This window comes from Hylobates moloch, unplaced genomic scaffold, assembly GCF_009828535.3.
Source record: "Hylobates moloch isolate HMO894 unplaced genomic scaffold, HMol_V3 SCAFFOLD_18, whole genome shotgun sequence".
Classification (NCBI taxonomy): domain Eukaryota; kingdom Metazoa; phylum Chordata; class Mammalia; order Primates; family Hylobatidae; genus Hylobates; species Hylobates moloch.
This window is the reverse complement of record NW_026652293.1, coordinates 11,132,396-11,159,190: the sequence shown is the minus strand read 5'-3', so window position 1 is coordinate 11,159,190 and position 26,795 is coordinate 11,132,396. Positions and strand designations below refer to the sequence as shown.

Below are 26,795 nucleotides of genomic sequence, written 5' to 3'. Positions count from 1 at the left end.
CCGGTTCCTGAGCCAGGCTGGGCACGGGCCTGTCAGAAGCACACGGGGATGGCTCCAGTGGAGAGGTGGGGCAGCCTGTCTGCTAACCTCCTATTAAGGACCAGGTTAAGCCACCCTTTTTTTAAATTTCCTGGGAGAATTCAGGCCTCTCTTAATAAATGGTCCTCCTTCTACCCATGCCTTTAGCTCCAGCCCAGATGGCCTTCTTGATGCCCACCTCTGGGCCAAGTCCTCTCTTTTGAGCCATTGCACTATCCCTGGCTTCTTTCCTGCCCCTGTGTCCAGATACCGCCAAGCCTTTCCCCGTCCTCCAGCCCACCTTCCCCAGTACTCAGGCCTCTCCGCAGCCGTGGCTTCTCCAACTGTGGCTGCTAAGTCTCTATTTTGGTTGCTCTAATTTTCAAGTTCTCATTTGTGGGTATCTGACCGCATCCTCCTCTCAGAAGTCAGCAGAGTCTAGGTGTTCTTCCTCTAGCTGCCACTCCCATCCTATAGATGACAACACTGGGATGTGAAGAGGTGAGGTTGCCCAGACTCCCCAAGGATGTCCCAGCCAAAACCTATTCCTAGTGTGGTGGCTCACACCTGTAATCCCGGCACTTTGGGAGGTTGAGGCCAGCCTGGGCAGCACAGTGAAACCCCATCTCTACAAAAAATTTTAAAATTAGCCAGGCATGGTAGTGCATGCCTGTCGTCCCAGCTACTCAGGAGGTTGAGGTGGGAGAATCACTGGAGCCCAGGAGTTTGACATTAGGTGAGACCTAGCCATGCCAGCGGACCAGCCAAGCAGCCATACCCAGCAGGCAGCTTGGCCGGGGGGCAGGTGTGTTGCTCAGAAGTGACTCCGGAAGTCACTAGCACAAAAGAATAATCCACTGGGGAAAGTGTGGGCATAAGAAGAAATCCAGAGATGGACTTCTAGAAATATCAGCATTTGGAGAGAAAGAGGAAAGCCAGGGAGATTGAGGAATTACCAGGAATGGGAGGAAAGCTCTGAAGAACAGAAAATGACTCCAACACTGGAGGGGCAGGCAGGGGCTGGGAGGGGACAGGGATCCTTCTGGGGAATTTCTTTGGTGATTATACTGGTGCATATATCCATAAGTTGTGCACTTTGCTGAATCTAAGTTATAACTCCATCAAAAAGAAAAACGAATGCGCAGAGCAGAAAGAGCTAGGGGCTGACCCCTGGCTCCCACCCACTCTGGCTTGACCAGGTGCTGGAGGACACCATGAGGAGAGGGAACATAGACCCTAATAGAGCGCTGTGCATCCCATCACCAACCAGCTTTCTCATGATGCACTGGCACTTCTGCTGAGAACCACAGGGCAAAGGCACCTAGAACCAGGGAGCCAACTGAGGAAAGGCTTCCTGGAAGAGCAGCAGGGAGCCAAGGTTTAGGAGGAGATGAGGTGGGCTTGGAAGAGGCTGGCCAGTCTCCAGCCAAGAGACGTCCACCTGGGTGGGCGTCTGACAACCACAGACCATGATGGGACCCCTGACAGCCACCACCCTGGAAGGCACAGGGAAGACAGCTGACTTGGGAAGGTGATGATACAGCCGAACACACCCCTGGCTCCAGAGATGCCATCATCTGGGACCCTCTCCACAGAGGCTGACCTAGGGCAGGAGAGCCTCCCTGGTCCAGGACACCAGAGGCCTCTAGGCTTTCCCTCACAGGAGCGGAAGCATCATTCCAAACCCCGGGCCCCAGCAAACATTTGAGAATGGGCTGTTGCCCTGCCTAGCAGTACACAGGGCTCTGGCCTCCCTGCTCTGGGCCAGAGGAGAGGAGGAATGGAAGTGGGCAGAGGACTGTCCCCTTCATATGACCACTGGTGACAAACACTGTGTCCTGCAGAGCACGGCCCAGGATGAAGCACCTCCACCCACACACATGGCATTCGGCAGCTGCAGGGCCCAGCCCCACATCATTTCTGAAGGTCCACACACAGCACATATCGCAGCTGAGGAAACTGACAGCCAGAGAGAGGAAGGGACTTGTCCGAAGTGACAGAGTAAGAAGCCTGCCACCCAATCCAGTGCTCTTCCAAGCTGGCAAAATCCTGAGCCTCAGAGAGGCTTAATGAGCTGCCTGCCTACCAAAGCCATCATGGGTGAGCATCTGTGGCTCTCTGGAACCGCAGGGAGTTCCAGTCACCCTGCGGATGACCCCTGTTTGGAGCTGTAACTATAAGTGGAATACCTGGGGTGGCTCCTATCAGACCCTGACTTCCTGGAGCTGGCAACAGAGAACCAGCATGTAACGGTCCCCGTAGACGGAGCTAGCTTGCATCAGGGTTTCTAATGTTCTGCTGCAGGTTCACTTCGCACTTGAGAAGCAGGAACGACTTCAGTTTTTTTCTAGCAGCTTCTCAGCTCTTCCCAGTGGCTCCTCCCCCAAGCAAAGTCCCCTGAGAGGAAAAAATCACACCACATCTTTGTGGATCAGCGGTGCCTCTGCCCCCACCCAAGACACCAGGCATGGTTCCTCATGAAGAGTGACTTGTGGCTCCTTCGCAGCACTGAGGGCTGGAGCCAGAAGAAGGACGAACCCACTGCAGGGGTCTCCTCTCTTCATGTGGGAAAATAGATTAAGGCTCAAAATGAAGGAGGGTTTTGCACAGTCAGCACCACCCATTGATGATTTTGTGGTCCCAGGAGGTAATGAGTGCTCCATCGTTGGGAGCATTCAAGCTGAGGTTAGCCCACTATTGGGAGGGATGTTATGGACAGGACTCAGGTAAGGGGACACAGCATTGACCTAGATGAAATTTGAGGTCCCCCTTCCAACCCTGAGAGCCTCTAAATCTCTGACATCTCCATCCCAGCCCTTGCTGCCGATTGGCCTCATTCGCCAGGCCCTGCTGGTTCGCCAGGCAGTTTGTCTTCAAGGAGAAGTAGCTGCCAATTATGTGGGGACCACGAGAGTTTCCTTTATAACATCGCCACTCTGCAGGAAGGGGCTGAGGTGGGGTAAGAGGGGAGAGACAAGACAGAAGGTGGCACCAGAGAAAGAGCCAGCTCCCCACCCAGGGCCTGGAATCTGCAGTGTTGCCACCACCAGGTAATTTGTGGGGCACACTGCTGTGGGGGTCTCAGGAAGCCAAGTCTGGGCCCAGAAGGTAAATAGCCCAGTTCTGGCCTCCTGACTGGGGTGGGGGACTGTCCAGGGGAAAAAAAAAGCCCAACCTAGCTCTCTGAGGCTCGTTAGAGAAAAAGGTAAATGTTGAAGATGTGTCATGGCAGGCAGCTCATTAAGCCCACAGAGCTTAAAAATAGTGAGACACGCAGATACTGGGGGATGGGGAGCTGGGGATGAGACTCCGGCTCATCGCACTACAGGCAAGAACAGCAAACCTGGGAGAAACTGACTCTATAACCAGTGGAAGAAAGGCTGCGTAGCCATCGCCGGATCTCTGGGTAAGCTTGGCGCACAGGCCTGCTGGAAATGTCAGACCCTGTTCTGTCGATGAGAAGACTAAGCCCAGAGGAGGGTGTTCCCAGGCATTACCCAACAGGCTCGACTGTTCTCCATGCAAGGGAAGAGAGAAGACACAGAGACACAGACCTGCCCCGGAGGAATCCAGAGCCCACCTGCCCAGAGAGGTTCCACCTGATTTCCCTGGCTCTGGGCACCCCCTTAAAAGCCCTTTATGCCATCTTTCCTTTCAGTTGAGTGATGCAGGATTTGGGACCAGACAGCTTTTGCTCAAATTCTTCCACTGTTACCTACCAGCTTGGAGAAGTTATTTCCCTGTTGTGGATGTGCTTCCTTTTCTATAAACTAGAGACACTACAAATTCCCACCACAGAGGGATAAATGCACCATCCTGTATGTTACATGTTTGGCACAGGACCTGGTATGCAGGAGGCACTCTGACCGGTGGCATCCAGGAAGTAAGGAATATGGACTAAAGGGAGGGCCAAGGAAAAGTTTACAGGATGTGGCTGTGCAGCTGGAAGATGCAGACGCACCTCGCTTGGTGCTGCCAGGTTAGGTTTGCAGAATGCAGTGAATGCTCTTGCTGACAAAGGATGGGGAAAAGTGAACTGGGGAATCATGACCTAGGAGAAGCCACTAGCTCAAATACTGATCCCCATTTAAGTCACCAAAATATGCTGGGCACCCAGTGGGTGCCCAGCACTTTCCCATAAGTGATCCCAAATCAGGAGCTAGGCCGAGCCTCCAAAGGTGGCTGGGTAGTTCATTGGAATGGGGGCTGCAGTGACTCCAGAGGGAGCAGCACTCAAGAGAAGGGGAGCCAGGGAAGACTGAGGGGATGTGTAGGTGAGGTGGCTCTTTTCTGGCTGAGAGAATACAAGGTCCCCAGCCCACACCAAGGGCTCCATAATGGAAGGGAGGCCTAGGGTGGGTCCTCCCCTCTCCCCATCTTCATCCCACTCAGCCGCTACCTGGCCTTTAACACACTGGGTGGGAGAAGTGTTGCTGAGCACAGCAGTGAGCTGAGGCCCTGGGCACCCATCCCAGCTTAGCTCCCCAGGGGGCTCCAGTTGCTGAGGAAGAACATAGAACTTAGATAGGATGGGGGAGCTGGAAGGAAACTTAGGATCAATTGTTCCAGCCTCTAACTGAATGGTGAGGAAACCCAGAGACAGAGAAAAGAAATTACTACCCCTTCCGAGCCAGAGAGCGAGAGCCAGAGCTAGAACCCAGGGCTCTTTCCATGATATTGCACCTCCCATCTCAGCCCTGTCTCTTATGAAATGCCATATTGAAGCTTTATGTATTGGGGAAATGTAACTGAGGCTCAAAGGGACACAAATTCCCTAAAGCCACATGGTGAGTCAGACAGCGAAATGCAAGGTGTCTGGTCCTTTCCCAGCATCCAACAAACGTTTCTTGGGTACCTACTACAGTCAGGCTGGGAGCACTTTCAGACATTCTCTCACTTAAATCTCACATGTGGAGCAAGGTGGTGGAAGAGCGAAGGGCCAGAGGCCAGGGTCCAAATCCTGGCTCTCTTAGCTGAGTCTCCTTGGACAAATCCCTTGATGTCCCTCAAATGATGCCTCCATTTCTTCACTTTATAAGAAGGGGATTCATAATAGTACCTACCTTGTAGAGTATTGTGATAATTAAAGGAGACTATCCATATGAAATACTTAGAACAGAGCCTAGTAATATAAATATACCATTTAAAAATAAGTATACCGGCCGAGAGAGGTGGATCACACCTGTAATTCCAGCACTTGGGGAGGCCGAGGCGGGTGGATCATCTGATGTCAGGAGTTCGAGACCAGCCTGACCAACACGGAGAAACCCTGTCTCTGCTAAAAATACAAAATTAGCTGGGCGTGGTGGTGCATGCCTGTAATCCCAGCTACTTGGGAGGCCGAGGCAGGAGAATCACTTGAACCCAGGAGGCGGAGGTTGCGGTGAGCCGAGATTGCGCCATTGCGCTCCAGCCTGGGCAACAAGAGTGCAACTCCATCCCAAAAAAAAAACAAAAAGTATACCATTTGCCAATCCTAGGCATATACCCAAGAGAGATGAAAACACATATCCTTACGAAAACCCTTCCACAAATGTTGATAGCAGCATTATTCAGAGTAGCTGAAAAGTGGAATCAACCAAATGTCCATCAACTGATGAATGGAGAAATAAAACGCAGTATATCCACATAATGGAATATTATTTGGCAATAAAAAGAAATAAAGTACTGATACATGCTTCAATGTGGCTAAACCTTGAAAGTATTATGTGAGTGAAGGAAGACAGTCACCAAAGACCATGTATTATATAATTCCATCTAAATAAAATATCCAGAAGGTGCAATTTCATAGAGACAGAAGGTAGATGATTAGTTGGCTAAGGCTGGGAGGAATGGAAGAATTGAGGGTGACTGTTAATATGTATGGAGTTCCTTTTTAGGGGTGAAAAAATGTTCTGAAATTAGATCGTGGTATGGTTGTGCAATTCTGTGAATATATTAAAAACTATTGAGTCGTGCCCTTAAATGGGTGAATTGTATCGTATATGAATTATAGCTCAATAAAGCTGTTTTCAAAAAGCAAATATATATTTATAAACTTCTATAAATAAGATAGTAAATCACATCCATTCCAATTTAATGATAAGGCTCAGAGCGAGTCAGCAACTTGCCCAAAGTCCCATGTCTAAGAGGCTGCAGGACCTGATTTTGGACTTTGTGTTGTCAAACTCCTGAAGCTCCTAAGATCTGATGCAGCCCAGAGTCACGGAGAGCAGGTCTGCCCTTATGCATCTTGGGGAAAGCCTCCATTTCCTGTCCCAATGAGGCCACTCAAGAAGTTCTCCCTGCTCTCTAATCCAAACCCATACAACTTACAAGGGATGATGTTCAGGGGGATTTGAGGTCAGGAGCAGGGTCACAGGAGACAGGCACCAGAAGGGAAACCTACATTTCTAGCCAATGCTGGATATCTTCTTTAGGGAAGCCTGGGGAATGGGGCAGATGAAATATAGTGGACTTCAAGACATGAGCTCACGGTTGATTTTGGGGGTGACCTCGGCCAAGAAACCTCATGTCTGGGGCTCTTGATAAAATGATATTCAGGAAGAAGCTCTGAGGACAGCTCCAGAAGCAGACATTTCTAAAGTGGCCCTCCCTCTCCTTACGCACAACTCACCCCAGATGACCAGGTGGGAAGTCTGTAGGGCAGTGGGCATCACTTTGTTGCTTGCTTGGGTATACACAGCCTGGTCACCCCCATGGTTCTTGGCAGAAGATATTGGGGCCAAACCATGAGGCCCTAACCTAACCATCAATCCAATACTGTGAGCAGGTCAGGTTGGCTCTCCCTCCCAGCCAGGAAGGAGGCAAGAGGAGGAAGCGACAAGGGCACTAACAACCAGGGTCCTTGACTTACCTGGCAGGAAAGATGTTGAATGTGATATTGACTCAATGTGCTGCTTCTGGTCAGCCCCCTGCCTGCCTCCCTGCACTGTGGATCGTCCGGCTGCAAGTGGTAGGGGGAAGGAGCTCCCACTTTTGACAACCCAGGGAAGGCATCACCTCAGTTGTCTGGGGCTCATGGCCAGGGTGTCCCAGCTTGAAGGAGAGGTTATCCTGCCCCCTTCTCTCTTCTACAACTATAGACTTCATTCAGAAACACTCCTTCTCCCTTGCTAAGGAGCATTAGGAGATATAAAACTACCATCCTTTTTCCAGGTGAAATAAGGAAGAACAGAAAATGAGGAGGGCCAGATTCAGCCCAGAGCCACCCAGAGTCCAAGTGACCTCACTGGGAGAGCAATCCACTGGGTTTGTTGGCCTTGGTAGAAAGCCCAACATGCCAGGACCTCAGCCAGAAAGCCAGCATGTGCTCCAGAGCAGGGACAGGGAGAGGCCAACCTGTGCATCCGCTAGGCTCGCTGGCTATTTCAGACCATCATCTGCCTCATTTGATCCCAGGACATCTTGGGAGAAGTGAGGAAGACAGGCACCCCCTCCACATTTTTTAATGGGGACCACTGAGGTCCAAGAGATAGGGAAAAACCGCTTGCCTGGGGCCATGTGCAGTAACTTAATAGTGGGTTCACTGGATTCTAGATTCTCCTTATCAAAGCCAATCATATCCCTGCCTCGTGCCACTCCCAGTTCTGCTGTATGTTTATCTACAAAACGTCAGTCAGTTTTCAGAAACACCATAATAACACTCTTTATAGCACTTTATAGCGAAATCTTTATAGCACCGTGTGTCAGGCACTGCCTATTCTTAGAGCTATATGTAAATGGTCATACATTAAATCCTCATGCCAACCTGATGGCAAGCTATTTCATTTCCATTTTACAGATGAGGAAACTGAGGTAACAAGTGTTTAAGTAACTTAGCCAAAGTCCCACAGATAAAACACTGGAGGAGCTGGTATTTGAATACAGGCAACCTAGCCCTAGCATCTGAGGTTTAACCACTGCACAACAGTGCCAAGCACATACAAGTACAAGGCTCTGCATATTCCAAGTCTCACTAAAACATGGACTAGGGGCTGGGCATGGTGGTTCATGCCTGTAATCCCAGCAGTTTTTGGAGGCTGAGGTAGGAGGATTGCTTGAGCCCCAGGAGTTCGAGCCCAGCCTGGGCAACACGGTGAAACCCTGTCTCTACCAAAACAACAACAACAACAACAACAAAGAAAAACCTCCCAAAACAAAAATTATCCAGGCATGGTGGTGCACACCTGTAGTCCCAGCTATGTGGGAGGCTGAGGTGGGAGGATCACCTGAGCCCCGGGAGGTTGAGGCTGCAGTGAGCCATGATCACACCACTGCACTCCAGCCTGGGAGACAGAGTGAGAACCTGTCTCAAAACACCTGAAAACCAAAACCAAAAACCATGGACTAGGGGCACACGAGTCGGCTCAGGACAAAGTACACATGCAAGAAGTCCACATAAGTCCAGAAGCTGGGCTGTGCTCTCACCCAGGCGCCATGTGCTGGGGGTGGGGACGGGCGACAGGCTGCAATCTGTCTCTGAGCAGCCGGCTGCCCTCAAGTCCCAGCCCAGCCGAGCAGTGGGGAGCAGGTTGAAGGCAGGCTTGGAGCTGGCAGGCTCCGTCTGCCCCACTGTGAGCAGCAGCTTTGAGAGACTCTCCTGCCGGCTGCTCATAGGTGCTGCAGTATCTCTCCTGGCTGCAGGGCTGGCTGGGCTGAGGCCAGGCCAAGGGCCTTCCTTCCCCCTTTCACCCTCTGCCCCTCCCTCAGTGCCCGGGGCCAAACCAAGGGCTTAGGAAGCTACTCTGGCTTTCTGGTCTCCAAGGACTGCCGGCCCTGATGATCAGTTTGGTGGCTGTGGGACCAGGTTTAGTCTTGGGTGGCAGTACTGACCTCCAGGAATGTCACTGTGGCCCCTTCAGGGGCAGGTAACAAACCTGGCTCATTCCCAAGAGAGTAAGGGAGTCCGGTGGATCAACTCCCACGGTTTTCCACCTAGCAGATTTGCCAACAGCGGGCAATTCCCCGGTAGGAAGTCCTTCCTTGTACCTCACATGAGCCCTTCCTGCTGCAGTATAGCCAGCCACATTACCTTCTACTAGATACCCTTCTGCTTCCAAACGCACCCTTTGTTAAATTGCTAAGATGTGATTCCATGAGCAACACAGCAATCACAAAAGCCACTGAAGCAGACAGCAGCTGCTACAGGGTTCAAGAATTCCATTTTAGCTGGGGAAAGGCTGTGGGCTTTGCCCCTCTTCCCCCACCCCCCCAGCCCCTCCCCAATCTCAGGACACAGAGAAAAGAAGAGCAGCATGCGGAGAAGAAAAATGGAAAGATAACAAAACAAAGGCAGAAAAAAAAAATTCACAGCCTCTCTTGACCTGCCAAGGACTTTTTCCACATCTTTCCCTAGGCTTGGGGGCCCAGATAAGGAACCGAGCCTTTCTTGCAGCTTCTGCAGCCTCTGCCTGAGAGACCCGCTCAATGGGCCATCTGCTCGGAGGCCTTTCTGCAAAAGCTTCAAAAGTTCCATTTCTCCAGGGAGCTGGAAGCTGGGGAGGTGTCAGCTCCAAACAATAAGGGAAATTTATTAGGGATCAGGGCTTCCGAGAGGATGGTGCCTGCGAATGGGGCCGGATGCACTCCGAGATACAAAGGGTTATTTAATGCGGAAAACCCAAAGGCTCCTTTAGAAGTCAAATGCTCACACCGGAGGCCCTACACACTGCAGCCTTCCTTTTCAGAATCACTCCCCACCACCCTACCCTGTTTGCCCCTACCCCGCCCCATCCCAAGTCAGACTTATTCCCCGTCCTTTGCCACTGGGCAAATATTGACTTTCTTTCACTCAGCCTTGTCAATGGAAGTGAGACCAATGGGGCTGGCTATTGTCTCCCTCCTCTCTCCTCTCAGAGGGCAAAGCAAGCCGTCAGCCTCAACAGCTCTGAGCAGGGCCAACTGAGACAAGCTGAGAAAGAAAAGCGTGGTCTTGGAAGTAATATTTCTGTCTTTTGGTCTTTTGTCTTTCTGTCCTCCCTCCCTTCCCCAAGCCCATCTGGGTTTATTTTTTTCGCATTTGGCCATCCTGCTGCCCTGTCTGGCTCAAGAGCAGCAGCGTGGCATAGCTGGCATAACTGAGAGAGCTCAGGCCTGGGAATTCAAGTGTCTGATACCGGGTCACCTTATGCTAGTTCTTTATTTTTCTTGGGCTTCCGTGTTCTATTCTGCAAAATGGGAAGGTTGGACCCCATGATCTCAGTATCTAGATCAGGAAGTTCCTTCCTTTCAGGACCCATGTCCTTTCTGCTGCAGTCAAGGCATTTTACCTTGTGCTCTGATTTTAGAAAAGATGGAAAATAACTGCTTGGTGCTTAACAGGGAGGAAGGAAAAAGCATTGGATTGAGGGTCTACAAGGGCTGGCAAGCTCCGTCGCTGGTACTAACGTGCTGTGTGATCCTGGGCAATGAGCTCCCCCTCTCTAAGCCTCAGTTTCCCCATAATCAAAACAGAGGGCTGGATGAGATGATCCCACAGCCCTTTTCAGTGCCTCGTCCTGCCGTGCCACTCATCTAACACATCTCTGTGGAAGGCGATGTCCCCCGCTCCTTCAGCTTTTCTCCAAGGCTGCATCTCACAGCCTTTCCTCATGACTAACCTTGAATGGAGGGATGCCATGCCGCTGGCTGGTGTTCCCTCATCATCAGGAGAGCCTTTTGTCAGCCACACTTCTCTCAGACTCATGCTTGCTTGGCCTTTGGCCTTTGTGGCTGAGCTCTTCCTTTCTCCAGGCCACATGACGGAGACCAGAGCATGCAAACTCCTGGAGCCTGCAGCCAGTGCACAGCAGGAGGAGGACACAGGACATTGGGGCATTTTGGGGGATCGTGTGCATGGTGACAACTGCAGGACTGTGAACTGTATCCCTGCTCCTCCTCTAACTTGAGCCCTCTCTGTGATAACATAGAACCTCAAAAACCCATTCCTTGTGCATTAGTCAATATCACACTACGGACTTCCTATTCCAGGTTGGTAATATTCCCTTTTCACAGATGAGATAATTGAGGCTCAGAGAGGTTGGTAATTTGCCTGAATTCACACAGATATTAAGGAGCGAGCCAAGATGGGAACCTAGATATATGTATGTGCAAAGCCTTTGCTCTTAACCATCAGCGCTCTTGCTGAGAAGGGCAGGTCATCGCCTCTCCCCAGGCTGACTTATAGGACTGGAATCACAGGGCAGTGAACATCCAAAGCCTGAACGACTCCAACAAAGCTCCCACCCCACCCCACCCAGCCTCAGCAAAGGCAGAGCCAGCAGGGGCATGGATCAACAAAGCCAGAAGGACTTTGGGTCATCTAAACCAAGCTTTCACTTCACATATGAGAAAACTGAGGTCCATAGTGGTGTGCGACTTGCCTAAGTTCACACTGCAAGTCTAGGGTAAACCTCAGTCCCAGCCACGGGGTCCTGGGAGTCCCCCTCCAGGTTGAGCCAGTCCCTTTGCCACTCCTTCCACCTGGGTGTAGACAGGCCTTTAGCCACTCACTCCAGGGACATCGGCCTTACCCCTCTCTGCTTCTCAGTTGGTCCATTCCTAGAAGGTTCGGGGAATGGAGTAAAAGGCCCATTTTTTCATGACCACAGAGGTGTGGCAGAGAGTGGGGAAGGGAGAACCAAAGGAAAACTGGTGTGAGATTATTGGAAAGTCAAGCAGTCTCTCTGTTTCCCATGAAGTTTCTACTGCAGAATGGTCCTAATGGTCAGAGAGAGAGAGAGACAGAGAGACAGTGCTGATGTTCCCATTTTGTAGGGAAGCTTTCAAGATGGTAGGGGAAGATCACACTGCAAGTCCACAATCTTTCCCTGCTCCCCATGGCCACTGCTCACAGCTGCCCTGCCACCTGCTTGCTACACAGCTTGTATTATTATTAACAATAGCTACCACTCATTGAGGACTTAGACAGCCCACTACTGGACCAAGTATTTACATACGCTTCTTGTTTAATCCTCACAAAAACCCTAAAATACCACCACTATTGTCATTTTGTTTTGACTACTTAGTAACTGAAGCTCTAAGATATAAAGTAATTTGCTCAAGGTCACACAGCTAATAACCAGTAGAGCCAAGGTCTCCCGGGGACTCCCTCCAGGGGTGTGCCGGGCTTTGAAATTCATATACAGTATTTGTCTCAAGTTGTCTCGACTCTGGTGACAGAAGTGGGAGGGCAATGCATTGGGAATTCCTGGAGACCACCTGCTCCCATCACCCAGCCAAGCCCACTTCCTGCTACTCAGACACCAGCCCAGAACTGCAGCCACAGAATTGTGGGGTTGCAAGGGCCTGAGAAGTTATCTAGTTCTACCTTCTCAATGTACAGGGGAGGAAAGCAAGAAAGGGCCTTGCCCAAGGTCACACAAGGTCACAAAATTGGAGGCAGAGCCTGTAAGTTAAACTCAGCTCTCTTGTCTCAAACTGGGACTCGTCCGCAACACCCTAATGCCCAGTAAGAAGTTATTGTCTCATCTCAACTGAAGACAGAACCAGAGTTCATCGCAAAAAGGAATGAGACTTTCCTGTGGCAAGGACTGTCACATTGCACAGTGGGGTGCTCTAGGCTATTGTGGTGGAGGTCTTTCTAAAACAAGACGATTCCTTCAGCTCTTCCTCATCTGAGATGAATGCAGCCCTGTCTGGAGGTAGAGAGCAGACGGCATGACCTTGTGAGGTCCTTGACATCACCCTTTAACCTACGGTCATCTGTCTGTCACAGCCAGCCTTTCCCTAGGAAAGAATCTGCCCTCTGCAAAGAGGATGTGTAATGCTGGAAAGCCGGCCTTTCTCCCCATCAGCTGGATTCTGAGAGTGGGGAGAGATGACCAATGAACAGGCTGAGGGTGTCTCAGCCCTGCTACGCTGGGATGGGGGGTGCAGTAGGGGAGCTACAGTCTTCCCAGAGGCCAGGTCATTCTACCCAGCTGCACCCCACCCCCATCCTTTCAGTGGGCAACACCTGCAGGGTGTTGGGACTGGGAGAAAACTCAGATGCCTTAAATTCCAAACCCCATTTTCCAGATGAAGATACTGAGGCCCAGAGTGGGTCAGTGAGTTGCCCAAGGTTATAGGACAGGTCAGAACGGAAGCTTTCAGACTCTCCCTGGGGCGCTGGGTTCACAGCTCCACCTTGCCACCTCCTGCCGCAGAAGTGAGCACTGAACTCACTTAAGAGAGGACAGTGACCAAAGGCAGCGATTCCTAGGTGCAGAGGCTCGGGCAGGCGTGCCCATGAGCTTGCTCCCCAGCGCACCCTCCCCCACCTCGTCCCTATTCCTGTCTTGGGCACCGTGCACCTCCATCATCCTGAGATTCAGAGAGGTGCAGCGGCTTGTCCAAGGTCACACAGCAAACTGAGTAGGGCCGTCGTTTCCACTGCCCAGCTGCCCCCTCCCATCGCCCACCCGGGTCTCTGCAAGCTTGCCAGGATCCCAGGGAGCCTGCTTCCTCCCATGCACAGAGCCGTGGCACGTGTCAAAGTGTGGGAAAGTTCCTGAGAGAGGAAGGGGTGGAAAATGCAGCCGCTCATCTCAACCCCGGACGGCTGCGGCAAGGCGGGGGCGCTCAGAAAGGCAGCCAGTCCTGCGCACCGCCGGTGCCTCCGGCACACCCCACTCTGCGCCAGGGGCTCCCCAGTGTCGCGCAAGCATGGTCTTCCAGCTCCTCCTCAGCGAAGCAGGCGCGGCGGGGTCCCACGCGCCCCGCACCCACTTCTCTCCGCACGCCCACTTCCTGCACCTCCCCGTGCCCTTCCCACGGTTTCTCCGCGGCGAGTCGCCTTCGCTTCCCTGCAGGTCCCCGGTCCCAGCGCTAAGGCACCGCGGCTTCTCTCGCCTTCTCTCCGCGTTGGACCCGGGCTCTCCGCGGGGAGAAATAGGTTGGGGGCGAGGGGTTCCCGAGATAATTCAGGACACGTCCCCCGGGTCTAGCCAGGTAATTCGGACGCCCATGGATTTCCAGATTACAGTTCCCACCGCGGGCTCAGTCCTACTCTTTCTTAGTTTATCCAGCGGTGAGCGCCAAGCCCCAAAAGTCGGAGTGTCACCGTTTGGTGACCCCGCGTTCGCCCGCGCCTCAGGCCCTAGAGGTGGCCACTGTCGGTCGAGGCGCGGCTTCGCTCGGGACTACTGGCTGCCCTTGTGGGGTGCCCTGCCTGGGGTTCCCTCTTACCCTGGGACGTTCCGGGCGCGTTCAGCCTGAGCTGGTGGAGAGGGCGGGGGCGGGGACGGCTGGGGTCCCGAAGTCCAGGTCCCTCTTCCCACTTCCCCGCCAGCCCTGCAGCTGCGGCCCTCGCTCCCGCGCTCGCTCGCTCGCTCTCGATTCTCTCCCTCTCTCTCTTCTCTTCCTCTCTCTCTCTCTCTCTCAATGCAGTAGTAACAACCTGATCCCGCTTCCCCCGCCCGCCTATTGAGATGCTCCTCACATCCGCCTGCACACAGCGCGTGCGGCCCCTCCGAGGGCGATCCCCGCAAACCGCGAGGCAGGGCTCCCGCCCCAGGCAATCCCCGCTGCGGGAGAGGCTGCCTCCGAGCGCCCACGCCCCCCTTTCTCCAGTCTGGACTGCCAGCGGAGGGGGAAATGGGAGACAGGGGAAGGGGAAGTGTGTGCGGGAGGGACTAGGCTGGGGGAGAGGGGTTTAACCTGGCGCGGTCCTACAGAAGTTTGAGGAGGGCGGGGCCGGCTCCGAGCCCCCAGAGCCCTACGGGACTCCCCCGATTCTGCCGAGGAGTCCCCGCCAGCTCCGTGCACTCCTGCAACACTCCCCACCCCACCCGCCAGCTCCGAGTTTACAGCCTCTCGGGTCCCGGGATTGGCTGGGGGAGGGGTCGGCGGGGAGGGGACCCCCTGGCTGTAGGGAACGGCAGGGGTGGGAGGGAACCGATTTGCTTCAGGAGATACGGATGAAGGCTTTCCTGAGTCAAGGGAGAGAAGGGAGGGAGAAGAGAGATGGAACAAAAGGCAGATGCTAGAGAGGAAGGGGAGCTGGGGAGTTTGGAGGGCTCCGGCAGCCCGCGGTCCCCAGCCTCAGTCTGTCCTGGAGGGTGAGGTCAAGGCTGATGCCAGGGTTCTTCACGGGCCACCTGGAGAGGGGAGAAAGGGGAACGGAGGGGTACGGGTTTGGGGGAGAGGAGGAAGAACGTCTGCTGGCACAGGACCCTCTGCCTGCTCCCAGATAGGAACCCACCAGAAGGGCTCTGCGATGGACCCAACACCTCCCACCTCCGCAGATCTGCTTTCTCCCACTTGGGAAAAGCGAGGCTGACACCCACTGTGAGCACCAGGAGGGGCAGGGAGGACCGAGAGCCTGGGCAGCACTCCTGTGCCTCAGTCTCACCCTTGGGCCTCACCCTAAACCCCCAACCTCACCCGATAAGACCGCGGGGCCTCAGCTCACCAGGTGGAATTTCTGCTGCTGTCTGGCCATTAACCACCCCTGACCTTCCCAGCTCCACCCCATCCTCGCCCTCTCCCCTCAGCCTCTCCTTCACCCTCCATGCAGCTGCTTTCTGTTTGCCTTCTGCTCTGCACACTCAGGACCAGGACTCGAGTTTGGTGTTTGACCCAGGAAGTGACATTCCTCATCCCCCAACCCACACGCACAAAAATCCTGTGTGCATGTGTGTCGGGGGCGGGGGCAGTCATTCAGGGCTTTCCAGGGCTTCTCATCCCCACAGAGTCTCGGGAACTGGGAAATTTCCCAATACTCACAGTGAATCCCCCTTCCTCCCCTCCTCTAGGCATCCCCCGCCCCAGGACACAGACCTCACTTCCAAAGCCAGGGACTGCAGTGCTGCAGCACCCGCTGCTCCTGGCTGGGCTGGAGCCTCTCTTCAGAACGGCAGCAGCTCACTTGTCACAGACCCTGGACTGCAGAAAAGCTGATTCTGGGATTTCCGGGCTGCTCGTCCTGTGGGGGAGTGTGCATCTGCATACCAGGGTGTTCGGAAGGGTGTGTGTGTGTGTTCATGTGTGGGCTGGGGGAGAGGACCCATGCTGAGACCCTCTAGTCAGGTCTGCTGACCCCTCACTGTTCTTCAGATGGAAAGGGGGACCTGGGGTAAAGGGCTCAAGGTCAGATGCTCAGCAGGAGGGCACCAGGGGTTTCCCCCCACTCTGCTACACTCCTGTAACCTACCCCCACCACATCATCCCACACTGAGGAGGGGACCTGTCACCTGAGATGGGTGTGCGGGCTGAAGAGCAGTACCTGCTGCTCCTCTTCGGTTTCTCCCTGGGGAGAGAAGTGCTTCTGTTTTGAAATCTCCCCTAAACCTTCTTTTGCTAGGAGGAGGGAGGATGGGACTGAAATTTCATTCAGCAGGCTGGATTCAGGTTCGACTTCGGGGTTTCCTGATGCTAAGAGTCTGGGGCAGCATCCTGCTTGACAGGGAAAGCTTATGCCTTCACGATTGGAATGTAGTGCTGCTTAGATGAAAAGGGATGGATGAAATGACCCCCATGTTTCCTTCTGATAAAATGGACCAAGAGACGCCTGAGCCTTACGCAAAGCTGCCTCCAGTAAAATAAACCACTTCTGTAAGGTTACGTCTGCTCCTTCTGAAAATACCGTGTTTACATTTGACCCAGCCATCCCATTACTGGGTATATACTCAAAGGACTATAAATCATGCTGCTATAAAGACACATGCACACCTATGTTTATTGCGGCACTATTCACAATAGCAAAGACTTGGAACCAACCCAAATGTCCAACAATGATAAGACTGGATTAAGAAAATGTGGCACATATACACCATGGAATACTATGCAGCCATAAAAAATGATGAGTTCATGTCCTTTGCAGGGACATGGATGAAACTGGAAATCATCATTCTCAGCAAATTATCACAAGGACAAAAAACCAAACACCGCGTGTTCTCACTCATAGGTGGGAATTGAACAACGAGAACACATGGACACAGGAAGGGGAACATCACACAGCGGGGACTGTTGTGGGGTGGGGGAGGGGGGAGGGATAGCATTAGGAGATGTACCTAATGCTGAATGACGAGTTAATGGGTGCAGCACACCAACATGGCACATGTATACATATGTAACAAACCTGCAGATTGTGCATATGTACCCTAAAACTTAAAGTATAATAATAATAAAAGAAAAGAAAAAAGAAAAAAAGAAAAAGAAAAAAAGAAGGAAAATACCATGTTTAATGTCTACGCTGCCTCCAATGTGCCCTTTCCCCTCTTGGGCGGAAGTGGAATTCTGATGGCATGTGGAAGGATTGGGTGACATTTGCACAGGCAGCGGCTGGGCCAAAATGGGGGAGGATGGGAACACAGTGGGTCCCTGGAGAAAACAGAGCTGTGCTTCACTCAGAGCCCCCTCAGGCCCCAGAGGACCCTTCCCCTGATAGGGATGACAATGACAGCCTGACAGTCTTAATTTCACTTGATTCTTATCGACTTTCCCAGGAGGCAGCAGGGCGAGGAAGGGATAATTCTTCACTCCATTGAGGCACAGGGAGCCCCCAAAGGGTGGATGACTCACCCAAGGTCCTGAGGTAGGTTAGGGCATGGAGCTGGGTCTTGTGAGTCTACGTGGGCTGGGTGCATATCTGGAGCTCCGCCCTCCTCCCCAGGTGCTCCTCAGGTCCTGACTGTCCATCCTATCCTGTCCTCTCCTTTCAGGCTTCATGCACCAGCATCTCTAGATGCAGCTCTTACCCACCTTCCAGCTTCACCTGACGCTGCCCACTCCTTCACTGTCTCCTTGCAGGGCCAAAAGGGCCATGCTGCTTCCTGCTGCAGGGTGTTTTTATGTGCTGTCCTCCACACCCCACTGCACCACGCCAACCCCCTCCATCCTGCCAGTCCCAGTTCCCTGACCCCTCTCCCTGTGTGCCCTGTGCTTCTCCTCTGCAGCCCTCATCACGCTTATCCTTCCTTGTTCTAGTCTCCCCACTGCACTAGACTGTAAGCTCCAGGAGGGCAAGGACCCCTGCTCACCTAGCCTACTGGCCCGGAGTAGGCACTCAGTAAACACCTCAAATCCTGCATCCTCAAATCCTCGTGCTGCCTCTGTACGCTGTATGACTACAGGCAAATTGCATAACTTCTCTATGCCTCAACTTTCTCACCTGCGACATGGGGATTTTGATTATAAAACAGACTTTTTGTAAGGATTAACGGGATAATGTATATAGAGAGACTAGCGCAGTGCCATTCTTGGCATAGCAGTGTTGGCCTTACTGGGCAAGACAGAGGGCTGAAGGAATAAGGGAAGGAGGCCCTGACTCCACCCTCAGGCTTCTCCCCCAGGGTTCTAACTATCCCTCCCCTCCCTGACCCCCAACTCTCTCTTCTCCGCAGCCCCACCTCACTTTGTGGCTCCTGAAATCCTAACTTCTCCCTCTAGGCTTCCTGGACAAGGTGGACAGCAGCTGAAGCCAGCTCATCCCTACCGAGGCTTTGCCTGTCCAGGTCTGCAGCCCAAGCACAGGATTCTCTGCACTGTCCCTGGGTTGGCCTCAAGTGTCAGCATAAACAGACCCCAGGCCTGGAGCTGTGGTACAGGCATTGGCAGAGCCGTGGTGGCCAGGGTAGTGTTGGGGAGACTTTACCCTCCTTCATGATCTCTATCAGCATCCTCCCCAAAGTCACCTCCAAATAAGTCCACAGACTAAAATAAAGGCCCCTTACCTCCCTTCCAATGAGATGGCAACTCCTAAGTCCCTCCTCTACAGAAACGCTGGAGCTGTCCCGGAACTCTGGGCTCTAAGCCAGCCCTGCAGGATCAGGCTCCTCTTGCCCATATGTTTCCAGGGCCCATAGAGGGAAGGGTCATGTTAGGAAGAGGTGCCTCAAAGAGTACTTTTGCAGTCTCCTGGGCCAGCTTTCTGTGGCTGTTCAGGTGTCCTCCTTTCTCTCTGAGTGATCTAGGCCTTAGTGAAGGCTGCTGCTTGGGAGGCTGACAGCCCCTTCCCCCAGCCATACTCCAGGAGCACCCCCAACAGCTGAACCCTGCAACAGTAGCTGAGGCTGCCTGCCTGGGCAGTGTGGAGGCAGCCTTGCTGGAAACCCCACCCCTGCCCCCAGGCCCTAGCTGAATGAGGAGTGAGGGAGGAAGAGGGGAAGGGAGAGAAGAGGATGCTTGAGAAGCTGATGTAGTTCTTCACCTTGACCGAGTTCCCTCCCCACTTCAGACCTATCCAAACAAAATAATGGCTCTCAGTTATTCCCTTCCAGAAACGCAGCAACTAGATTTCTGCAAAGAGCCTCTAAATCCTGTAGTCACTACCATGACCATCACTAGTGCTAAGAGAGACCCTCTCCCTGCTCCTCCTCCCCCCTCCTCCCTCCCCCTCCAAATCACTGAGCCATGGGAGCAGCAGCTTTTAGTGCTTGTATAGAGCCATAAGACATAGAATCATTGGATCTCACAGTAATTCTGAGCAACAGCATGGATACCATGATGGTTCAAATACAGGCTCCGAAGCCAGACTGCTGGGAGTAGAATCCTGGTTCTGCCACTTAGCACCTGGGTGACCTTGGTCAATGCACTTCACACCCTATGTCTCATCCGTCAAATGGAACAGAAACAGTATTCACCTTATGCAATCATTGTGAATGTTGCATGAGTTAATACACGTAAAAAACTTAGAACATCATCTGGACATAACGAGGGCAGAGTAAATGTTAGCTGTTTGGTTTGTTTGCTTGCTTTGAGACGGAGTCTCACTCTGCTGCCCAGGCTGGAGTGCAGAGGTGTGATCTCGGCTCACCGCAACCTCCACCTCCCGGGTTCAAGAGATTCTCATGCCTCAGCCTCCCAAGTAGCTGGGACTACAGGCATGCACCACCATGCCTGGCTAATTTTTGTATTTTTTACTAGAGATGGGATTTCACCATGTTGGCCAAGCTGGTCTCGAACTCCTGACCTCAAGCGATCTGCCCACTTTGGCCTTTCAAAGTGCTGGGATTACAGGTGTGAGCCTGTAATTTATATTATCTCTGCTTTGCAGGTCAGGAAACTAATAAAAAATACCTACTGGTTATTTAGTGCCTGCTATGTACCAGGCAGTTTATATATGTTGCGTGGGGCAAGGCATCCAGGATGGGTTGCAGTTGAGACTGAGATGCATATCTCAAACCCAAGGCGTCTGCTGGCATCCATCTTCCGGAGTATGGATTTGCATCTACTGGGTTACCTGGGGGCTAAAGAGGAGTTCCCTGGGGGAAAAACTTGAACTGTGTTCACAGCCAGGCTCCAGACATAAAGAGAGGTTTTTGGCAGTTGTTAAGTAGGGGTTATTGTCAAAAAGAAAGAAGCTGACAAAACAAGCAAGTCTGCATAACAGGGCTTGAGGTCAGACAGAGAGACCCTCCAGCTTGGGCAGAGTGGCTGGCTCTTGACCTTGTCTGACCCAGTGATCCCGGGAAGAGGAGTGGCTGTGTGTAGAATGAAAGAGCTGTCTCAAGAGCAAGCTCACTAAATCTAACACTTCAAGGCCCAAGCAACCTGCTGTGAGACTCTGCCCCTCCAATGATCACATCACCTAGGGAGGGACTGTTCTCACTCTCTCTTTGAAAGGAGCTGCTGAGCGGCTAAGGCTGCAGAAGATTGAAAGGCTTGACAGACAGGCACATCAGCAGGAGGAGCAGGGCCCAGGCGTCAGAGGCCATGCAGCAGCGTCAGACAGTGGTGGTGCTGGAGGAGCTGGAGACACTGAAACCAGCATCAAGTGGCAGCCCAGACAGTATGAGCATGTGTACATGAGCTTTAGGGGTCTCCCAGATCATCTGCTGGGATGAAGCAGATCTGGGGGAGACAAGATTTCCTGCGAGAGCACGTAGGTGCCTGGAGTTAATGAGATTCAAGTGTTGAGATGATGATATTGATGAGGCTGACCGCAATGGTGATAGGAAGCATGCATTCATGCTTACTATGTGCCAGGTGCCATTTTAAGGGTTTCACATGAATTTATTTACTTCATACTTAGAAAAACACTAGGAGAGAGGATTATTCTTATTTCTATTTTCAAGACGGGAAAACTGAGGTAAAGAGAGGTAAAATAACTTGTCCAAGGTCACACAGCTAGAAAAGGGAAGATGCAGGATCTGAACCTCATCATCGCCTCCTGAGGCCGCACTCCAAACCCCTGTGCCATATGTCTTGCCAATTGATACAGGTGCCTCCTTCCTCAGTCATAAACTGAACAGCGTTGTAGACACTTGGATCCTACCTCATCCCTGTAACTACTTTATGAAACTGGTGTTTGTCCCTATTTCACAGCTGGGAAAACTGAGGCCCCCAAAATGCAAATGACTTGCCCAAGTCTGCACAGCTGGGAAGTGCCAGAGCCAGTATTCAAGCACTGGTCTGTGGGGGCGCTAAAACCCATCCACCTTCGGGGGAGTGATGTGACCTGCCCAAGACCACACAGCTAACTTCAGTCTCCCAGGCTGCTGTCAATCCAGCTCCAGTCTTCCCTGCACAAAAGTACAGATCTTCTCTATCCCCTCCGTAAGGGCTTTTCACGGACATGGGGAGCGATTCCAAGTTCTCTCTAGACTCGAGCCAGACATGTAGGCCATCTAAGAACAGATGTTTGGCAGAGGGCCCCGGAAGAGGAAAAGGGAATTGGGGTTGGGCTCAGAGGATCTTCCCAGAGAATCCAAGAAGCACAAATAATCAACTCCCCTGTCTGCCGGTATGTAAGCTGCAGCCTGAGGAACTCTACCTGAGTGAGCCCCGTGTTCCAGGTACTCCTGTCGATCCACCTGTGAGCTGGGGTGTCCAGCCTGCCTGAGAAGACCCCAGAAAGGGTCATGTGCTTACACGCAGTGACACTTCCATTGCCACCTACTGGTTGGGCACATATATAAGGGGCATAGCCTATGTGTACGTTTCTGCCAGAGTAGCTGGGTCTTTGAGGGAGAGAGGATCCAGCAAAGATCCCTCTGCCAAACATTTATTTCATATGCTTTTTTTTTTTTTTTTTGAGACATAATTTTGCTCTGTCACCCAGGCTGGAGTGCAGTGGCACAATCTCAGCTCACTGCAACCCCTGCCTCCCAGGTTCAAGCTACTCTCCTGCCTCAGCCTCCTGAGTAGCTGGGATTACAGGCACACACACCACCACATCTGGCTATGATATGTTTTTATTGAATACACACTATGTGCCCTGCACTCTGCCTGGCCCTGGGATACAGTGTTCTGGGACACAATCCCTGCCCACAAGAGTTTGGAAGTTTGCTGGGGGAGACAGGCACATAGGCAGATAACAGTGCAGCCTGGGGAAAATAGCAGGTGTGCACAAAAGACCGTGGAGCCAGAGCCCTTGGAGCCTCCATGGGGGTGAGGATGAAGGAACAGCCAGAGAAGATGGCTTCTGAGTGGCTCTTGAAGTACACTTCTGATCTGATCCCGAGGAAAGGCGGATGTTTTGGGCAAAGGGAATTTCAAGTGCTCCAGCATGGAAGCAGGAGGACACTGGGCATGTCGCCTGGAGGCACTGGGCAGAGTGGGAAGAAGGGGCCGGGAGTGGGGTGGGAGGGGCACGGGAGCCTGGATGTGAAGGGCCTTGCAAGCCTGGCTAAGGGTGTGGGGCTTCTGCCCACACAGGCAACGGACACAGCGGAAGGCTTGAAGCAGGGCACTGGCAGGAGGCAATGAGAAGAGGGAGTGTTGCAGTAGGACAAGGGAAAGCCAATACCAGTCTGCACCATGGAGGAGCCATGGGAGTGGGAAGGAAGGGATGGATTTGCTCATCTAGACGCAAGACTGCACACCGGGTGGCTAACTGGGAGTTGGGGTGAGGAAAAGAGAGGAGTCCAGGATGACTTCTGGATCTCTGGCGTGTGAAATGGGAAGGATGGGGACGTCAGTCACCAAGAGAGGATGCACAGGGGTGGGTGGGAGTGGGGAGTTCAGTCTGGGACATGATCAGTTTGGGGGCCTGTGCCATATCCAGGAGGAAACGTCCAGGAGGCCCCTAGAAATGTGGCCCTGGAGTTCAGAAAGGAGGTTGGGCAGAAGACATGGAATCCATTGACTCATAAATCATACAGGAAAACTTGCTCTGAAGATGTTAAGAACCTCACACATGGCAGTGCTAGATTTGATTCCAGACTGTTGGACTCAAATGCTGGTTCATTCTTTCCACCTCAGCACATTCCTGTCTATCAATAGTTATTACCTCACAGCTAAGAAGCTACAAAAGGCTCCTAAACAATCTTTCTTTTTCCTAAAGCCTTCAGGTATAAGTTTCCATGCAGATATTATTCTACCCAGTTTACAGAATTGGAAAGCTGGAGAATATGTTTAAATAAGTCACACAGAGGCCAGGCGTGGTGGCTCATGCCTGTAATCCCAGCACCTTGGGGGGCCGAGGCAGGCAGATCACGAGGTCAAGAGATCGAGACCATCCTGCCAACATGGTGAAACCCCGTCTCTACTAAAAACACAAAAATTAGCTGGGCATGGTGGCATGCACCTGTAGTCCCAGCTACTCAGGAGGCTGAGGCAGGAGAATCGCTTGAACCCGGGAGGCGGAGGTTGCAGTGAGCCGAGATCGTGCCACTATACTCCAGCCTGGTGACAGAGCGAGATTCCGTCTAAGTAAGTCACACAGCAAGTCTGAAATGGTGCTTTTCGCAGTCAACCATTCAACTATCTCTGGGAGAGTTGTTCCCTCTGCAGAGAGTTGGTGGTGGCTGATGCCAGTGGAAGGGGCCCGAGGAGCCCCGTGTGCATCTGTTGAGGGAACAGCCATCGTTCTTTGCCTTGGGTGAGTGGCATCTGATGATGGCTCCCTGGGGAGAAATAAACATATGTCAAGGGTTGTGGTGATGGCAGAAGAGGAACTACTGGGGTCATGCATGGATCTGGGGTGGGGGTGACAAGGAGGGGTCAGTGGGTTCAGCCTCTGTCTTCACTGTCCTTCATCTCTCACCTCCTCCTTTGAATTCGGGCACCTGCCTTTCTGCAGGAGGCCTGTCCCAGATCAACTTTAGTGCACCAATGTGTCTTCCCTACCTCCTGCATCCTTGACAGCAATGGAGTTAGTGCATGGTGACAGAAGCCAGTCCCCTGTGATGCAATGGCTGGAACCTGGGGACCAAAGCAGGAGGCAGCTTGCTGCTGGACCCTCTCAACTTCACTGCCCAGCAGAGTCACTTGAGGAGCTTAAAGGAAAGGTGCCCAGCCCCATCTCCCAGAGACTCCCTCAGCTATCCTGGGAGGGGGCCGGGCATCAGTCATTCTCCATGTAGCCAAAGGTGAGAGGACTGCTTTGGTGGAAAGACCCTGGCTTCAAAATCAGACCCAGAATCGTGGCTCTGCCTTGTGCTAACTGTGTGACTTGGATTAATTACTTAAACTCTCTGAGCTCCAGATGAGCTCCAGTTTCGTTTTCTTAAGGAACATTCATCACCAATTCGCCTAAGATAACCCATTTAAAGCAGTGCCCAGAGCCTGAGTTGGCCTTTGATGCATATCATTTTCCTTCCCACCACCCACCCCCGCTTAGAGTTTGGATCTCCTCCTGACCTAGCCTTGCACGCAAGTCCCCCAGCTCTGCATCCCATGGAAAGAATGCCCCTCCCTGATGGCGTAAGTTTTTCCTTGTCCTTTTGCATGAGCAGCTTGACATCTCAATGCCACTATTTTCATAGAAAATCTCGACTGTCACTCTCTTCCAGCTGCACCCAGACAAAAGGCCCTTCTCCAAATGGCCCCACCTGATTACTCCAACTCTCGTGCCTCTGTCCCCAACACGGACCCCCCTGAACACTCCAGCCCATCTGCATCCTCATATTCCTGCATAGATTCATACTTCTCTATAGATTCACATACTTACCTAGAAAGTCTTTAGTTCTCCATCTCCTCACTCATCACCTCAGTTCTGACTGACACATAGCTCAGCATGTCACTATGCACTGGCTGGTACTGTTCTCCAGTCACTTTGCTTGTACTACCACAGGGGACTCATCCCATACCTTGGCCATTACCCCACCCCCACCCCAAGCATCTAGCACAGTCTGGGCACATAGTAGAAGCTTGTCTTAACTGCTGACCTCGTAAGAGGGTCAGAAACAGACCAGAACCTGTATGCCCAAAGACCGTCCCCAGAGATTGGGAATAGGGAATGGGGGTATCTCCAAGCCCACTCCCCACAAATACTGGCCTCATTTTCCAGACAGGGAAACAGAGACTGGGCGCTGGTGTCCCACGATGGAGGGAAGGTACCACTGCATGCTTCTGTAGGGGAGCTATGCTGTGTGACTACATCGCCACAACCCGCTGGACCTCTGTGGGTCACCACAGTGATTTCTGCACCTATTCTTTTCTTTCCTTGAAGAGGAGGTCCTGGTCGAGGAGGCTGGGAGCCTGGGTTCTGGGTCTGTCCCTAGAACTAACTTGCTGTGTGACCTTGACTAAGTTATCCTCTCTCTGGAGTGACATCCCTGGGGCCTGAAAAACTTATGTCCTGATCAGAAGGGTCAATGAGAGATGCAAAGTCTGAAGGTGGCCACTGGGGCTTCAAGGGCCCTGGCAGCCTGCTTTCAGCCAGCCCTCCTCCCCAGGTCCCTCTACCCCTCCCGCTCCAGGCCCCAAAAAGAGAAAATTAATTGAGTGTTCAAGTCTCTTCCCTTGCCCAGCCACAGCTGAGCTTACTGGGGAAATTAGGGTGACATTGGTGCAAATAATTGAGTGTCTTTCCCCAAACGGTCTTCAGGCCCCGTTGCTTTAGCTGCTGCTTAAATGGATGAGCTAATTAACTTAACTAATTGCTCCCGAGGACTAATATTTTCACAGTCACGTGACCCAAGAAGGCACATTCTCCACTGCAAGTCTGCTGCCCACACTCCCTGGCAGACCCACTTTCTGAACCTGCGATAGCTGCCTCCACCTGCAGCACTTACACTTAGGCCAGCCCTGTTTCTTCGAAGGCACCAGAACGTCTTCCTCCAGCCTCTCTGCCCAAGTGCAAAACCTGACTCCAGACTCACTCCTGACAATTCATTCATCCATTCAACAATCTTTTGTTAATTGCCTACTTCATGTGTCAAATGCTATTCTCGGCACCGGGGAGTTAATGATGAGCAAAAGCAGACAAGGTTGTGCCCTCATGGGGAATTCATCCTACTTGGAGAGGTGACACTGATCATTGACCCCTGCCCCCGCCCAACACACACACACACACACACATCAGATCTGTGCTACAACCAGCACTATGGAGTGTGGGACAGTGCTCTATAATAGACAGACTCAGATCTCCCAGGGAGCTCAAGGACAGCTTCCTGGAGGAAGTGGCCCTTGAACTGAGGCTTGAAGCCTGGGCCAAAATTAACTAGGCAGCGAGGAGGGAAGTGCATTCCAGGCAGAATGGCCAGCTTCTGCATAATCCAGGTGAGAGATGCTAATGGCTGGCCCAGGCTGCTAGAGATGAAGACAGGTAGAGTGTTCAAGAAAGAAGAGAAAAAGGTGACTGGCTTTGGTATCGGGCTGGATGTGAGGGGAGAGGATGAAGGGGCACTAAGAGCAACTCCTAAGCTCCTGGCTTGTACTATGGGCTGAATGTGGGTGTCACTCACTGGGATATAATTTCCTAGAGTCAGACCAGGTGTGAACAAGAGGGTAAGAGCATGAGTTGGGTGTTGAGATGCCTTAGAGGTGTCAAAGTGGAGTCGCTGAACATGCAGATTGGTGAGCAAGCAGGCTTAAAGGAGGGGTCTGGGCTGAAGATTCACATTTGTGAGTTATCTGCTTAGAGAAGGAGGTTGAAGCTGAAGGGTATGGCCATTTCGGACAGCAGGAGATGCGAGCCCAGGACAAGC

At 52.4% G+C, this 26,795-nt stretch overlaps 1 protein-coding gene across 3 annotated transcripts in view; it reads right to left on the bottom strand.

The window, feature by feature from the left end:
- SYT2 (synaptotagmin 2) overlaps nt 1-26,795 on the bottom strand; it is a 118,442-nt gene that overhangs the window by 35,663 nt on the left and 55,984 nt on the right. The window contains exon 1 of one of the 3 annotated variants that reach the window (XM_032136950.2): nt 15,760-15,845. The exons of 1 other annotated variant lie outside the window; for it this stretch is intronic. The gene's annotated coding sequence lies outside the window, so the exon portion shown is untranslated. Of the gene's footprint in view, nt 1-14,166; nt 14,330-15,759; nt 15,846-26,795 lie in introns of those variants that run through there. One more of the 3 variants, XM_032136949.2, reaches the window with a different exon arrangement.